The sequence below is a fragment of the Ornithorhynchus anatinus genome, chromosome 15 (assembly GCF_004115215.2).
Source record: "Ornithorhynchus anatinus isolate Pmale09 chromosome 15, mOrnAna1.pri.v4, whole genome shotgun sequence".
Classification (NCBI taxonomy): Eukaryota; Metazoa; Chordata; class Mammalia; order Monotremata; family Ornithorhynchidae; genus Ornithorhynchus; species Ornithorhynchus anatinus.
In genome coordinates this window covers 21033387-21046631 of record NC_041742.1, presented here as the reverse complement: position 1 = coordinate 21046631, position 13245 = coordinate 21033387, and the positions used below count along the sequence as shown (strand labels likewise).

At 43.4% G+C, this 13245-nt stretch overlaps 1 long non-coding RNA gene across 1 annotated transcript in view; it reads left to right on the top strand.

Annotated features, from left to right (window-relative positions):
* Positions 1 to 4291: 4291 nt before the first annotated feature.
* LOC114817003 overlaps positions 4292 to 13245 on the top strand; it is a 123428-nt gene continuing 114474 nt past the window's right edge. Inside the window, exon 1 of the long non-coding RNA XR_003764837.1 lies at positions 4292 to 4685. This is a non-coding gene — a long non-coding RNA (uncharacterized LOC114817003). The remainder of the gene's footprint in view (positions 4686 to 13245) is intronic.

Genomic DNA, 13245 nt, shown 5'->3' with positions numbered 1-13245 from the left:
GGCTGACCTACAGAAGAATAGAAAGACTACCTTGGATAGTGACTTTTAGAGCCAGTTTTCTTTGGGAGTATTCTTTTATCTTTAGAGGTCTGTGGGGAAATTGGAGAGAGAATTGTGGAGTTAAAGAAAGTAGAGTGAATCAAGACTGTGAGTGGTGTCCAGGAGTTTTCTCTCACTTGAGAATTCCCTGAATATGACTAAGAAAGTGTTTAATTTTTCCACTTGGCTTAATGACAGTTTTCTGCCACCTTCATAGACAGTCACTTGACAGATGCTTTCTACTAAGTTCTTGAGACCAGTGAGCAAGCACAGAATAGAGTTATAACACCCGTTTAGTCATCCGCTATTACTTCAGATTGTATTTATAAGTGTCGGCGCCAAAAAAAGTCAAGTAAAGAGTACTTGAAGCTATATATCATGCTGTAATACACCAGATTGCATGATACACAGCGGTATCCTCTAACATCTCATAATTCAAGAGAAAACTCCTGTATCCTGTATCAATGCACTTGGGGTTAGGCTGTAACTCCTTCGCATTTTCACTGAAAACCAGCCGTCATTGTTGTTGACTCGTATCCTCATGGGTTCGGTTTTTTTCCCCTCCTGACCCCACCATCTTTTAATGCCCCTTCATCCCCTCCAGTTAGAACCCATTTCCCTCCAGCCACAACACAGCCACTCAGACGCCTTATTCACTATGTCATTCCTAAAAAAGAATCGAGGGAATGATTCTTCATGAACAAAATTCACCACATGTAACAAGTCTGAATTTTGCCCCTGCCTAAGGGCAAATAATTATAAATCCCTACTGGATTTCTCCATGATACTGAGTGAGGAAAGAGGAGATATCTCCCTTCTAGAGAAATATCCTGGTGCTGGTTTTCAAACGTCCAGTTAAACTCTTTTGGGGCCAGGGACGGAGTTAGCCATCTGCATGCTGGTTCGCTGAAAGACAGGAAGCCAAGGAATGGGCGGGCAGTGACCCCCTGGGAGAAATTCTCTGGTGGAAGATGGGGCCTACATCTAGAAAGTGGAGAAAGCCCATTTCTCCTTTTGCACCTTTTGTAAATATGCCAGTCGTAACTTGGATAGGAGATTAGCATTGCCTGTTAATAATAATGGTACTTGCTAAGCTCTTACTATGGTAGACACAATATAGGTCCTCTGACTCCTGGATCTGTGCTCTTTCCACCAACAATAATAATAATAATGGCTTCTCATAATAATAATAATAATAACAATGATGGTATTTGTTAAGTCCTTACTATGTGCCAAGCTCTGTTCTAAGCGCTGGGATAGATATAAGGTTATCAGGTTGTCCCACTTGGGGCTCACGGTCTTGATCCCCATTTTGAAGATGAAGTAGCTGAGGCACAGAGAAGTTAAGTGATTTGCCTAAAGTCACACAGCTGACAAGTGACAGAGACTGGATTAGAACCCACGATCTCTGACTCCCAAGCCGGGGCTCTTTCCATTAAGCCACACTGTTTCCCAAATTCCCAATTCAAGTCAACCAAATTCTAACAAGATTGATGAGGTGAGAAAGTATTTGAGCTAATACTGATTTTGGTATTTGTTAAGTGCTTACTATGGTATTTGTTAAGTACTAAACGCTGGTCTGAATACAAGGGAATCGGGTTGGACACAGTCCCTGACTCTCATAGGGCTCTCAGTCTTAATCCCCATTTTACAGCTGAGGTAATTTAGGCCCAGAGAAGTGAACTGCCTTGGCCAAGGTCACCCAGCAGAAAAGTGGCAGAATTGGGATTAGAACTCGAGCCCGTGCTCTATCTACTAGGGCACCTTGAAATGGCAGAGCTCTCTCAGCGTGCGAGAGAGATACCAAAAAAAGTCCTATCATTTCCGAGCTCAACACAGCCCTGTGCGTTCTGCAGGTGCTCCATATCTACCATTACTGCTGATAATGATGATGGTATTTGAGAAGCAGCATGGCTCAGTGGAAGGAGCATGGGCTTGGGAGTCAGAGGTCATAGGTTTGAATCCCGACTCTGGCAACTTGTCAGCTGTGTGACTGTGGGCAAGTCACTTAACTTCTCTGTGCCTCAGTTACCTCATCTGTAAAATGGGGATGAAGACTGTGGGCCTCATGTGGGACAACCTGATTACCCTGTATCTCCCCAAGCGCTTAGAACAGTGCTCTGCACATAGTAAGCGCTTAACAAATACCAACATTGTTATTAAAGCCCTTAGTAGGTGTGCTTACTATGGAGAAAGGGAAGAGAAGCAGCGCAGTCCCAGCCCACCTTCTTCCAGACAGATAATTTCGCTTTTCCTGGGGTCCAGAGATGAGTTTCAGGACACGATTTTGCAGTCTGGGCTTCGGGGATGGAAGGGGCCCCCCACTCCCGGTGGACATTAGTCACATGAATCCGTGGTTTTACCTTGGGTAGAGGTGGAGACCAAAAAGCGATTCTGGGGGCAAAGGGCTCGTCGGGGGTAGAGTCATGCTACACCCATCTCCTTAAAGAATAAATGGAGGCGTGGCCGTTATTTGGTGTGTGTTGTTCATGGAGTGAGAAGAAGAAGAATAATGACGATGGTATTTTTGAAGCGCTTACTGTATGCCAAGCCCTGTTCTAAGCGCTGGGGTTGTCATTTCCAAGGTTATGAGGTTGCCCCCACGTGGGGCTCACAGTCTTCATCTCCATTTTACAGATGAGGTAACTGAGGCCGTGACACGTGAAATGACTTGCCCAAAGTCACACAGCTGACACGCGGTGGAGCGGAGATTCGAATCCACGAGCTCTGACTCCCAAATCCGTGCTCTTCCTACGGCTTCGTGCTCCTTCCCATTCAGGAGCAGGTGTGGAAGTCACGAGGGAGGATTTAGATGTGGTCATAGACAGAGTCTCCCGGTGTTCTTCGGCGTAAATTATTTCACTACGGTAATATTTTCAACCAGCGAGAATGGTGCGTCGTTTTATGCTTTTATTCAGTTCTATTTATGGAGCAATTACTGTGTGCAGAACACTATACTAAGCGCTTAGAAAGTACAATTCGGCAACAGATACGGCCCCTCCCCAGCAACGGGCTCACCGCCCGTAACGCTTTTCCATTAGCCACATCACTTACTCGGGGCCCAAATGTGTTTGACAAATGTTTGCCTCAAAATGGGTATTAAAACTGAAACCTATATTGTTGGAAAATAAAGTTATGGAAACAAAGTTTGGGAAAAAAAACCAACCAAAAATGACACATCGCTTTGGCAACTATGAACTGAAGAAGTCAGTGTCCTTCACAAGTACGAAATAAAAATGCTTCTACGAATTTGAGGAGAAATTTCCACGTGGAGAGCAGCGGAGGTAGAGGGAAGGGATAGGGAAGGCTTTTATGGTGGTGGTAAGAGGAGAGGGAAAAGAAATAGATGGAGAGCAAAGTACCTGTCGTCGTCTGTTCTGGTGCGACAGGGGATAAATTAGTAACTTGTAGGGGTGGCAGATTAATTAGCAATCTGGATTTACGTTGTTTTTTTATGCCTTCCCTTTTTTTAAGTGTTAATGAGGACACAGGTGCCACCGGAATGGCTCTGGCCTTCCTCTCCCCCAACTCTCCTTAATAATGTCGGTATTTGTTAAGCGCTTACTATGTGCCGAGCACTGTTCTAAGCCCTGGGGTAGAACATGAGGCTCACAGTTAATCCCCATTTTACAGATGAGGTAACTGAGGCACAGAGAAGTGAAGTGACTTGCCCACAGTCACACAGCTGACAAGTGGCAGAGTCAGGATTCGAACTCATGACCTCTGACTCCCAAGCCCGGGCTCTTTCCACTGTTTGGAATGATCCGGGGAGAATTGGCTCTGTGATGGTGTTTAAGCGCTTACTATGGTCCAAGGGCTGTTGGGTGAGCGGATAGTCACCTCTCCCGACCCGGGGGGTGGTCGTCTGGAGTTCAGGTGGGATGGGGACGGGACCCTCAATCCTTCTTTGGATAGGGTTGAGCCGGGACCAGCCCCGATTCCTGTCCCACGAGACCTCCCCAGGACCATTGTTTTTGGTAAACCGTTTCTCTGTCGCCGAGTGATTTCTCTGTATCTGAGTGACATAGAAGTTTAAAAAGGAAGCTCGGTGTGGTTGGACTTGGTTTTAAGTGGGCAGTTTCGGCCTCGGTTGGGGTTTCTGGGCTCCCGTGGGCAATCAAGGTGAGCACCACCTGGCCTGCTGATTAGGATTGGCTGCCAGGTGCAGGGCTACTCCATCACTAATAAAAGCCCGGCCTTGGGCGGAGTCTCGTGCTTTTTTCCTCTTTACCCTGTCAGTTGAATGTTCTGTGCTTATCTTGCCCTTACAGCTATCTTGGCCACCGGGGCTTATTTAGCTTTGTTTGGGTATGGCAAGAGGAAGATTTTAATTTTCTTTCTGTCCCGACCGATGATCAGTCCTTTTATCCCCGCTTGAGTATAGAGCCGAGCGGCTCCGAATTTAGTCCAGGGAGGAGAAATTTTTTTCTCCAGATTTACACCTAATCTCGGGCTTACTTTAACAAGGCTTCCCATTAAGGGGATTTCTAACCCAAAATAGTGTTCTCGGGAGGCTTGCTCGCATTGTTTTATGTGCCCGACAACTTAATGGTAAACCAAGTGGACTGAAACGCAACTGTGAATCACTCTGGCCGCTTCACTTTCCAATTCACCTTCTACGGATGGAGGTATCCTTATCTTTACAGGTGAGAACGGAATATTTGCATATTTAGCCACATGCTAAATTCATTCTATTTGTATCTGCGCTTGTATGTGAATATATGTATATATAAATATGTACATAGAGAACTAACTATACCGATTTTTTTCCTTCAAAAAATTCCTTTCAAGTGTAAATTATAATGCCATTGGTAGTGACGGGAATATTGAAAAGATTCCGCAATCTTCCACCGAGCGAGCCCTGTCTCTGGACCGGTTTTTTGAATCAGCACAGTGCTGAGGGGTGTGTCGCCCAGCTTTTCAACACTTTCTTCTCACCCTGTGATTCCCTACGGGTTGTTAAAACATCCTTTTGTGTTGTTGATTGCTGTACATTAAGCTGCGAGGTACTGACAGCCAAATAGTGTATTCTAACAGATGATGCCAGCTTTGAGGTTCCCTGAATTCATATTCTAAAACCCTTGAATACGGTGGAAAGCTCAAAGTCTTCCCGGTTTGAGTTCAAATCTAGATCCAAACTCCTTCTGATCTTGGAAGTTCAAAGGACCCTTGGTATTAATGGGTTACTTCAGAGTCCATTTTTTTAAAATGTTTTTCGCAGAGGATTGTACTAAACTCTTGGGAGGGTACAATAAAGTTAGTAGACATATCCCTCCCCTTAAGGACCTTGCAATCTACCTGGGGTAATGCATTACTCGTTTGGGACAGGGAATGTGTCTATTATTAATTTGTAATGACGGCATTTAAGCGCTTACTATGTGCTACGCATTGGTCTAAAAGCTGGGGTAGTTACAATCAGGTTGTCCCACGTGGGGCTCAGTCTTAATTCCCATTTTACACATGAGGTGATTTAGGCACAGAGAAGTTAAGCGGCTTGCCCAAGGTCACACAACTGACAAGTGGCGGAGTCGGGATTAGAACCCGTGACCTCTGGCTCCCAAACTATGATGCAGTGCTCTGCACACGGTAAACGTGCAATAAATACGACTGAATGAACAAAATTACAATAGGGAAGTAGCAGAGTTTAAAGTAATGTACTCATTCTACCACACCCGCTCCACTGGCCCCCAACACACGTGCACACACACCCATCTCCCCCCACGCCCCCACCCCCACCTTAAGTGTTTAGGAGGTGAGAACTGAATTGTCTAGGAGAAATGGGAAGATGAGAGGCTAGTCATTCATTCAGTCGTATTTATTGAACGCTTAACTATCTGCAGAACACTGTACTAAGCGCTTGGAAAGTACAATTCGGCAACAGATAGAGACAATCCCTACCTCACAGTGGGCTCTCAGTATAGAAATGGGCTCGGGTTCCATGGTAATATATAGGGTACATGGTCCTATACTATATATTAATAATGTTGGTATTTGTTAAACGCTTACGTGCAGAGCACTGTTCTAAGCGCTGGGGTAGATACAGGGGAATGAGGTTGTCCCACGTGAGGTTCACAGTCTTCATCCCCATTTTACAGATGAGGGAACTGAGGCACAGAGAAGTGAAGTGACTTGCCCACAGTCACACAGCCAAGGGGCAGAGTCGGGATATGTAATACATAGTCATATCGGTATAATAATATTTGTTAAGCACTTACTATGTGCCAAGCACTCTTCTAAGTGGTGGGGTAGATAGAAGGTAATCAGATTGTCCAACCTGGGGCTCATAGTCTTAATCCCCATTTTAGAGATGAGATAACTGCATCACAGAGAAGTGAAGTGGCTTGCCCAAGGTCACATAGACAAGTACCAGAGCTGGGATTAGAACCCACGACCTCTGATGCCCAGGCCCATGTTCTTGCCAAACCACTGGGACCAGTGGGCACCAGGAACTGGCACACTTTCCCTTGTGCAGGCTGGAACCCCAGTAAGAAACTGCTTGGTACACTCTTGCCATATGGCTATGATTACTCATTCAATCATATTCAATTCTCTGTGCCTCAGTTACCTCATCTGTAAAATGGGGAATAAGACTGTGAGCCCCACGTGGGACAACCTGATTCCCCTGTGTCTACCCGAGCGCTTAGAACAGTGCTCTGCACATAGTAAGCACTTAACAAATACCAACATTATTATTATTAAACGCTTGGAAAGTACAATACAGCAATAGAGACAATCCCTGCCCCCAACGGGCTTACAGTAGGGGGTGCAGGGGGTTAGGAGGCAGCAGACATCAAAACAAGTAAACAGGTATCGATATAAATAGAATTATAGATATATACATAAGTGCTGAGGGGCCGGGGGGAGCCAGTCGAGCTAAGTGGAAGGGAGAGGGAGCTGAGGAAAAGCTGGGCTCAATTTGGGAAGGCCTCTTGGAGGAGGTGTGATTTTGGTAGGGCTTTGAAAGGGAGGAAGAGTCATTGTTTGGCAGATTGGAGGAGGGAGGGTGTTCCAGGCCAGAGGTAGGACATGGGTCAGGGGTGGGCAGCAAGACAGGTGAGATGGAGGCCCAGTGAGAAGGTTAGAACCAGGGGAGCAGAGTGTGCGGGTTGGGCCGGAGAAGGAGAAAAGGGAGGTGAGGTAGAAGGGAGCAAGGAGATGGAGAGCTTTGAAGCCCGGAGTGAGGAGTTTTTGCTTCATACAAAGGTAGATAGGCAACGACTGGAGATTATTGAAGAGGGGGGTGACATGCCTTGAAGGTTTCTGTAGCAAGATAATCTGGGCAGCCGAGTGAAGTATGGACTGCAGTAGATGTGTTCCAAGAAGGTCACTGTCTTTTTAAGCCTTTATTTTATTTGTCTGATTTAATTTGTTTTGAAAACTTTATTCAGTGGTCACAATGTGGAGTTTTTCCACTGCTATTGATAATAGAGGCATGGAACTTAAACCTTTAGTGCTGGTGGATTTTTTTGAAGACTTTTTTCCTTTTAAAGGCACATAATTGAGCAGTCAGGTTGCACTATGTTGTACAGTCAGGTAAGGAAAACTTTCTACATGTTCAGAATTGGTTATGAATTATGACTTTACATCCTGAGTGAACCAAAATCAGTGCTGTTTCAAGGACACTAAGTTTGTTTTCTCAACTGGTACTTGTGTTGGCAGTCAACAGAACTGAGCTGTGAGCTCAACTCGCGTAATTTTTCAATATGACCGAGCCTTTAGGGGCCTCTGCAGTCCATCATATTTAATAAGCACTTGCTATGTGCAGAGCACTGTACTAAGCATTTGGGAGAGGACAATATAACAGATACATTACCTGCTCTGAACGATTTTACAGTTTTGAAGGAGCAGCAGACATGAATATAAAATGACAGATATGTACCTAAGTGCTGGGGGGGCTGTATATCGGGGGATAATAATGATATTTGTGTTTACTATGTGTCAAGTACTGTTCTAAGCGCTGAGATAAATACAAGGTGATCAGGTTGTCCCACGTGGGGCTCACAGTCTTAATCCCCATTTTTACAGATGAGGTTCAGTGATTTGCCCAAGGTCACACAGCAGACAAGTGGCAGAGAGGGATTTAGAACCCACGTCCTCTGACTCTGAAACCAGTGCTCTTTCCACTAAGCCATGCTGCTTAGGGCAATGCAGAAGGGTCAAGAGGAACAGTAACCTGGGTTTCTGCCTGTTGTGGAGCTAAGCAGAAGTTTCTAGTCTCTCTGCCTGTTGATCATGTGTTTTGCATTAGGATTAAATAATTAACCAAACCAAGTTTTGGGTGGCTTTTTGTTTTTCTTCTTCCCCCAGACAATTATAGCTAGCTTTTGTAGGACTGGTTTCACAGGGCTGTTGTCTGCTAGCACATATCCTTGCCTTTGGCCAAAAGAGTGATTTCCAGACATCCCATTAATCCCTTGTGACCCAGAGGGCTGCTGTAAACTGCAGGTGAATTAGCAGAAAATGGCTTTTTTCGAAGTTAGATGAAGAAATGAGGTAGAAAAGTCTGTGTCAGAAGTGTAGGGAGAAAAATCCTTTTGGAAAATTATACACTTCTATAATAATGTTAATGTTGGTATTTGTTAAGCGCTTACTATGTGCAGAGCGCTGTTCTAAGTGCTGGGGTAGATAAAGGGTAATCAGGTTGTCTCACATGAGGCTCACAGTTAATTCTCATTTTACAGATGAGGTAACTGAGGCACAGAGGAGTTAAGTGACTTGCCCACAGTCACACATCTAACAAGTGGCGGATGTGGGATTCGAACCCCTGACCTCTGACCTGGAAGCCCAGGCTCTTTCCACTGAGCCATGCTGCTTCTCTAAACTTAAAATTAGTGCTTTTTACTGAGCACCATACTGAATGCTTGGGGGAAATGAAGGTGGTAAGCTTCGTCCAAGGAGCTTACAGTCTAATCGATCATTTATTGAGCACTTAGTATGTGCAGAGCACTCTATTGAGCAGTTGGAAGAGTACAATCCCACCTCCACTACTTGTCTGCTGTGGTTCCTTGGGCAAGTCCTTTAACTTCTCTGTGCCTCATTTACTTCCTCTGTGAAATGGGGATTAATCTTGTGAGCCCCACGTGGGATAACCTCATTACCTTCTATCTACCCCAGTGCTTAGAACAGTGCTTGGAACATAGTAAGCATTTAACAAATACCATTATCATTATTATTATTACAATATGACATAATTTGCAGACATGCTTATAATGAGCTTACAGTATAGAGGTGAAGACATATTAAAATGAGTTCAGATAAGAGAATGGCAGACTTTAATGATATGAACATAGAGGTGCTGTGGCCCCAGGAGTGGAATGAATATCCCATAATAGTAGTAATGATATTTGAGCATTTACTATGTGTCAAACATTATTTTAAGTAGAGGCAGATATAAGGAAATCATGTTGAATGCAGCCTCTATCCCATAGGGGGCTCAAAATGACTCCCCTTTTTACAGATGAGAAAATTGAGGCACAGAGAAGTGGCTTGACTAAGGTCACACAGCAGACAAGTGGCAGGATGGGGGTTAGAATTCAGGTCTTCTAATTCTCAGTACCATGCTTTTTCCACTAGGCCATGCTGCTTCTCAAAGTCTTTAAGACATACACTCCTAAATATAAAGGTGATGCAGAGGGAAGGGCCATTAGGATGGGCAAATAAGAGTTAAATCAGGGAAGACCTCTTGGAGGAGGCATGACTTTTTAGTAAGTGTTGTCTTTGTAAATCAAAGAGGTGATCAATGACTATTTCATTTTGATTTGGGTGGGTTTTTTTTCTTTCTTGTCACTTGTCTGTTCTTTTTGGTGTGACGCTGAAAACCATTATTAAAAAGATGAGTTTGAAGAAGCGATATTCTGAAAAAGAAAAATGAAATTTCTCTGGAAGCTGGGGAAAAAAGACGTGAATTGTAGAATACAAGAAGAAGTGGTAGAGTTATTTGAGAAGCAGTGTTGTCTAATGGACTGAGGATAAGATTGGGAATTTGAAGACCTAGGTTCATTTACCAACTCTACCACTTGCCCGTTCTGTGATCTTGGACAGATCACTTAACTGTGCCTCAGTTTTCTCATCCATAAAATGGAGTTTAAATATCTGTCCTCTCTTTCCATATCATGTTGCATCAGCCCTTGTACTTAGCACTGGTGTTGGGTACATAGTAAGTGCTTAAATGTCATTCTTATTTTTTATTACTATTATTATTGAGCACCAACCTGGTGCAACATAGTTCAGAAGCAACACATATTATAGAAGCACAAGGAGCTTGTACTCTGAGGAAGACAATTCACAAATTGAGTTTTTAGAATAAACTGACTCCACAGATGTTTATATGTGTATAAATCAATGCTGTCATTCATTGTTCACAAGGGCTATAATATATGCATACAGGACATATCTGCATACAAGCATGATAAGGAAAGTAGCAGTAGAACAGGATCAGGAAACAGGGGGATATAGGACAAAGAAAGAAAAGGAGTTAGCATTCTAAATGCAGTGATCTAGGAATTGCTGAATAGTCCTCGATTAGCATCCAGAATTCCTTTAACAGCTAGCTGTACTCTAATATTAGTTTCAGGCAATTCCTGTGACATCTAGCAACAGAGTAGGGGCATCTAGCCGGACCTCAGCTCCGATATCTGCGGCTGCTACTAAAGCCCTCAATTGTTCCATCATGTAGACACATAATGCTTTTGCAGCCAATGGAAAATTCTCTGCCAGGGGCCATTTAAAATACTGGTCTCTGCGAAGTGTTGTAGAAGGTGCTAATCCAGGACTCCTACTGATTTGAAAAGATGCATTTGGCCAAAGTCAAGCATCTGTAGAAGTTTTCAAATGACGTGTTTCTGTGCAAGCTGCAGAAACGGTGTGGTCCTTTGCCTCAGTTACTGCAGAATTCGATATTGTACAAGTTCTCCTGGACAGTAAGCCAACATTAGCAGGAAATGGAAAAATTATGGAATTCTGGCACTGAAGAGAGGGGAGAGAGTCAGGTAGTATGCTACAATAGAAAGCCACAAAAACTCAACATTCATTCCTTTCCCTCCCTCTACCCTCTTTTTCCACTATGAACCCTTGCTTATCTACTTTTGAATGGTATTTATATGCTTATTATGTTCCAGGCACTGTACTAAGCACAGGGGTAGATAAAAAGTCATCAGGTTGTCCCATGTGGGGGCTCACAGACTTAATTCCCATTTTATAGATGAGGTAACTGAAGCACAGAGAAGTCAAGTGACTTGCCCCAAGTCACACGGCAGTTTAAACTTTCAACAAAGGAAAATGGAAAATACACAAGTGTCACTGCCAAATAAGGAAAAAGGCATTGTATTAAGCATCTTATAAAAATCAAGTGAAATATAGAGAATTTCAATGCAGCCATCTTGCACACAAACTATTGAAGATTTATAGTACTAATTTTCTTGTGCATCAGAGTATATGCTCTATAAATTGAGTTAATTATATCTTTCAACACTATTATCCAATTTAGGGGGCCTGTTATCTTTGTCTTTTCCAGCAGAAGGAAGTAGGATCTGATTGACTGACTCAGGTGAAATTTGGGAGGAACTATTTAATATGTAACAGAAGTCCAAGCAGCTGAAGAGGCACTGGAATCTCAAAATGAGGTTTCTTGCTTTTGGACAGAGAATGATGTGCAAAAAGAACTGAACCCCAAATGACAACATAGTTTTTCTTCCCTGCAAAAATAGCAGAACCCCCCAGGTGACTTGAAAGCAATGGCAGGAGGCAGAAACAGTTATTAGACTTTGAGTCTTATTGGATTTATTCAGTGTTTCTGGAAGTAGTATACTTAGATCGAGTGCCCCATGTGGGACAGAGAATGTCTGACCTGATTATCTTTTACTTAAACTGGTGTTTAGTACAGCGCTTGGCATGTAGTAAAACCTTCACAAATACCACAGTTACTACTATTTAGTCTCACCCCATTTTCTTTAGAGGATTCTTGAGGGGCAAGCACAGGGCAAGGAGTATTATTTCCACTTGGAAGGTGGCCAAACTGAGCCCCATAGGTCAGTGGCAAATGTATTGAAGTGTTTCTCTGGGCTCCCTGTTTAATAATAATAGTCATAACAATTTTTATGCTTACTATGTGAAAGTGCTTACTGTGTGCTAAGCAGCATGGCCCTAGTGGAGAGGGTCTGGGTAACAGGAGACCTGGAGTCTAATCCCAGCTCTGCCCCTTGCCTGATCTTGGGCGAGTCAGTTAATTTTTCATGTGTCAGTTTTCTCATTTATAGAATGGGATAGAAATTGTATCAGATCCATCTATAATGATAATTGTGGTATTTTAATTGCTTCCTATATGCAATGCACTGTACTTGTGCTAGAGTAATGATGATGATTGTGGTATTTAAGTGCTCATTATGTGCCACACAGTGTACTAAGTGCTGGGGGTGGATATAAGATAATCAAGTACCACATTGGGCTGACAACCCCAATTGATTGAACCCCCACTTTTTTCGGAGAGTAGAGAACTGTGGCACAGAGAAATTAAGTGACTTGTCCAAGGTCACACAGCAGACAAGTGGCAGAGACAGGATCAGTACCCAAGGCCCATGTTCATTCAAATGATCAGGTTGGATATAGGCGCTATCCCTATATTGCATCTGATACATTCATTGTAAGTGGTTAGTCAGAGTCCCTATCCCACATGGGGCTCATAGTCTAAGATGGAGGAAGAACAGGCATCTCATTTCCATTTTACAGTTGAAGAAACTGAGGCTCAGAGAACTGAAGTGGCTTGGCCAAATTTACTTAACCAACAAGTGGTGATGGGATTAGAGTTCGTTTCCTGCCTTCAATGTCCAAGTTCTTTCCATCAGGCCATGCTATTTAATGATCTTTGCAAAATATTTTGTGATTTTTATTTTCTCTTTAGAGGAGTAGTAATAAAGGTATTATAACTAGAGCCTTACAGTTCTCTAGATGGTAAGCTCGTTATGGGCAGGGAATGTGTCTGCCTAATTCTGTTGTTGTACTCTCTGAAGTGCTTAATACAGTGCTCTTCCCCTAGTAAGTACTCAATAAATACCATTGATTGAGCACCCGCCAGGCACAGTGCCCTGTACTAAGCACTTGAGAAGTACCAAATGGAAAAGTGACATTTGCCCTGCTCAGAAGAGCCTTGTGGTCTGAGGGGAAATAAAACTGAAAAGGTTTGCAAATCAAAGTAAATCATTGAATGTACAA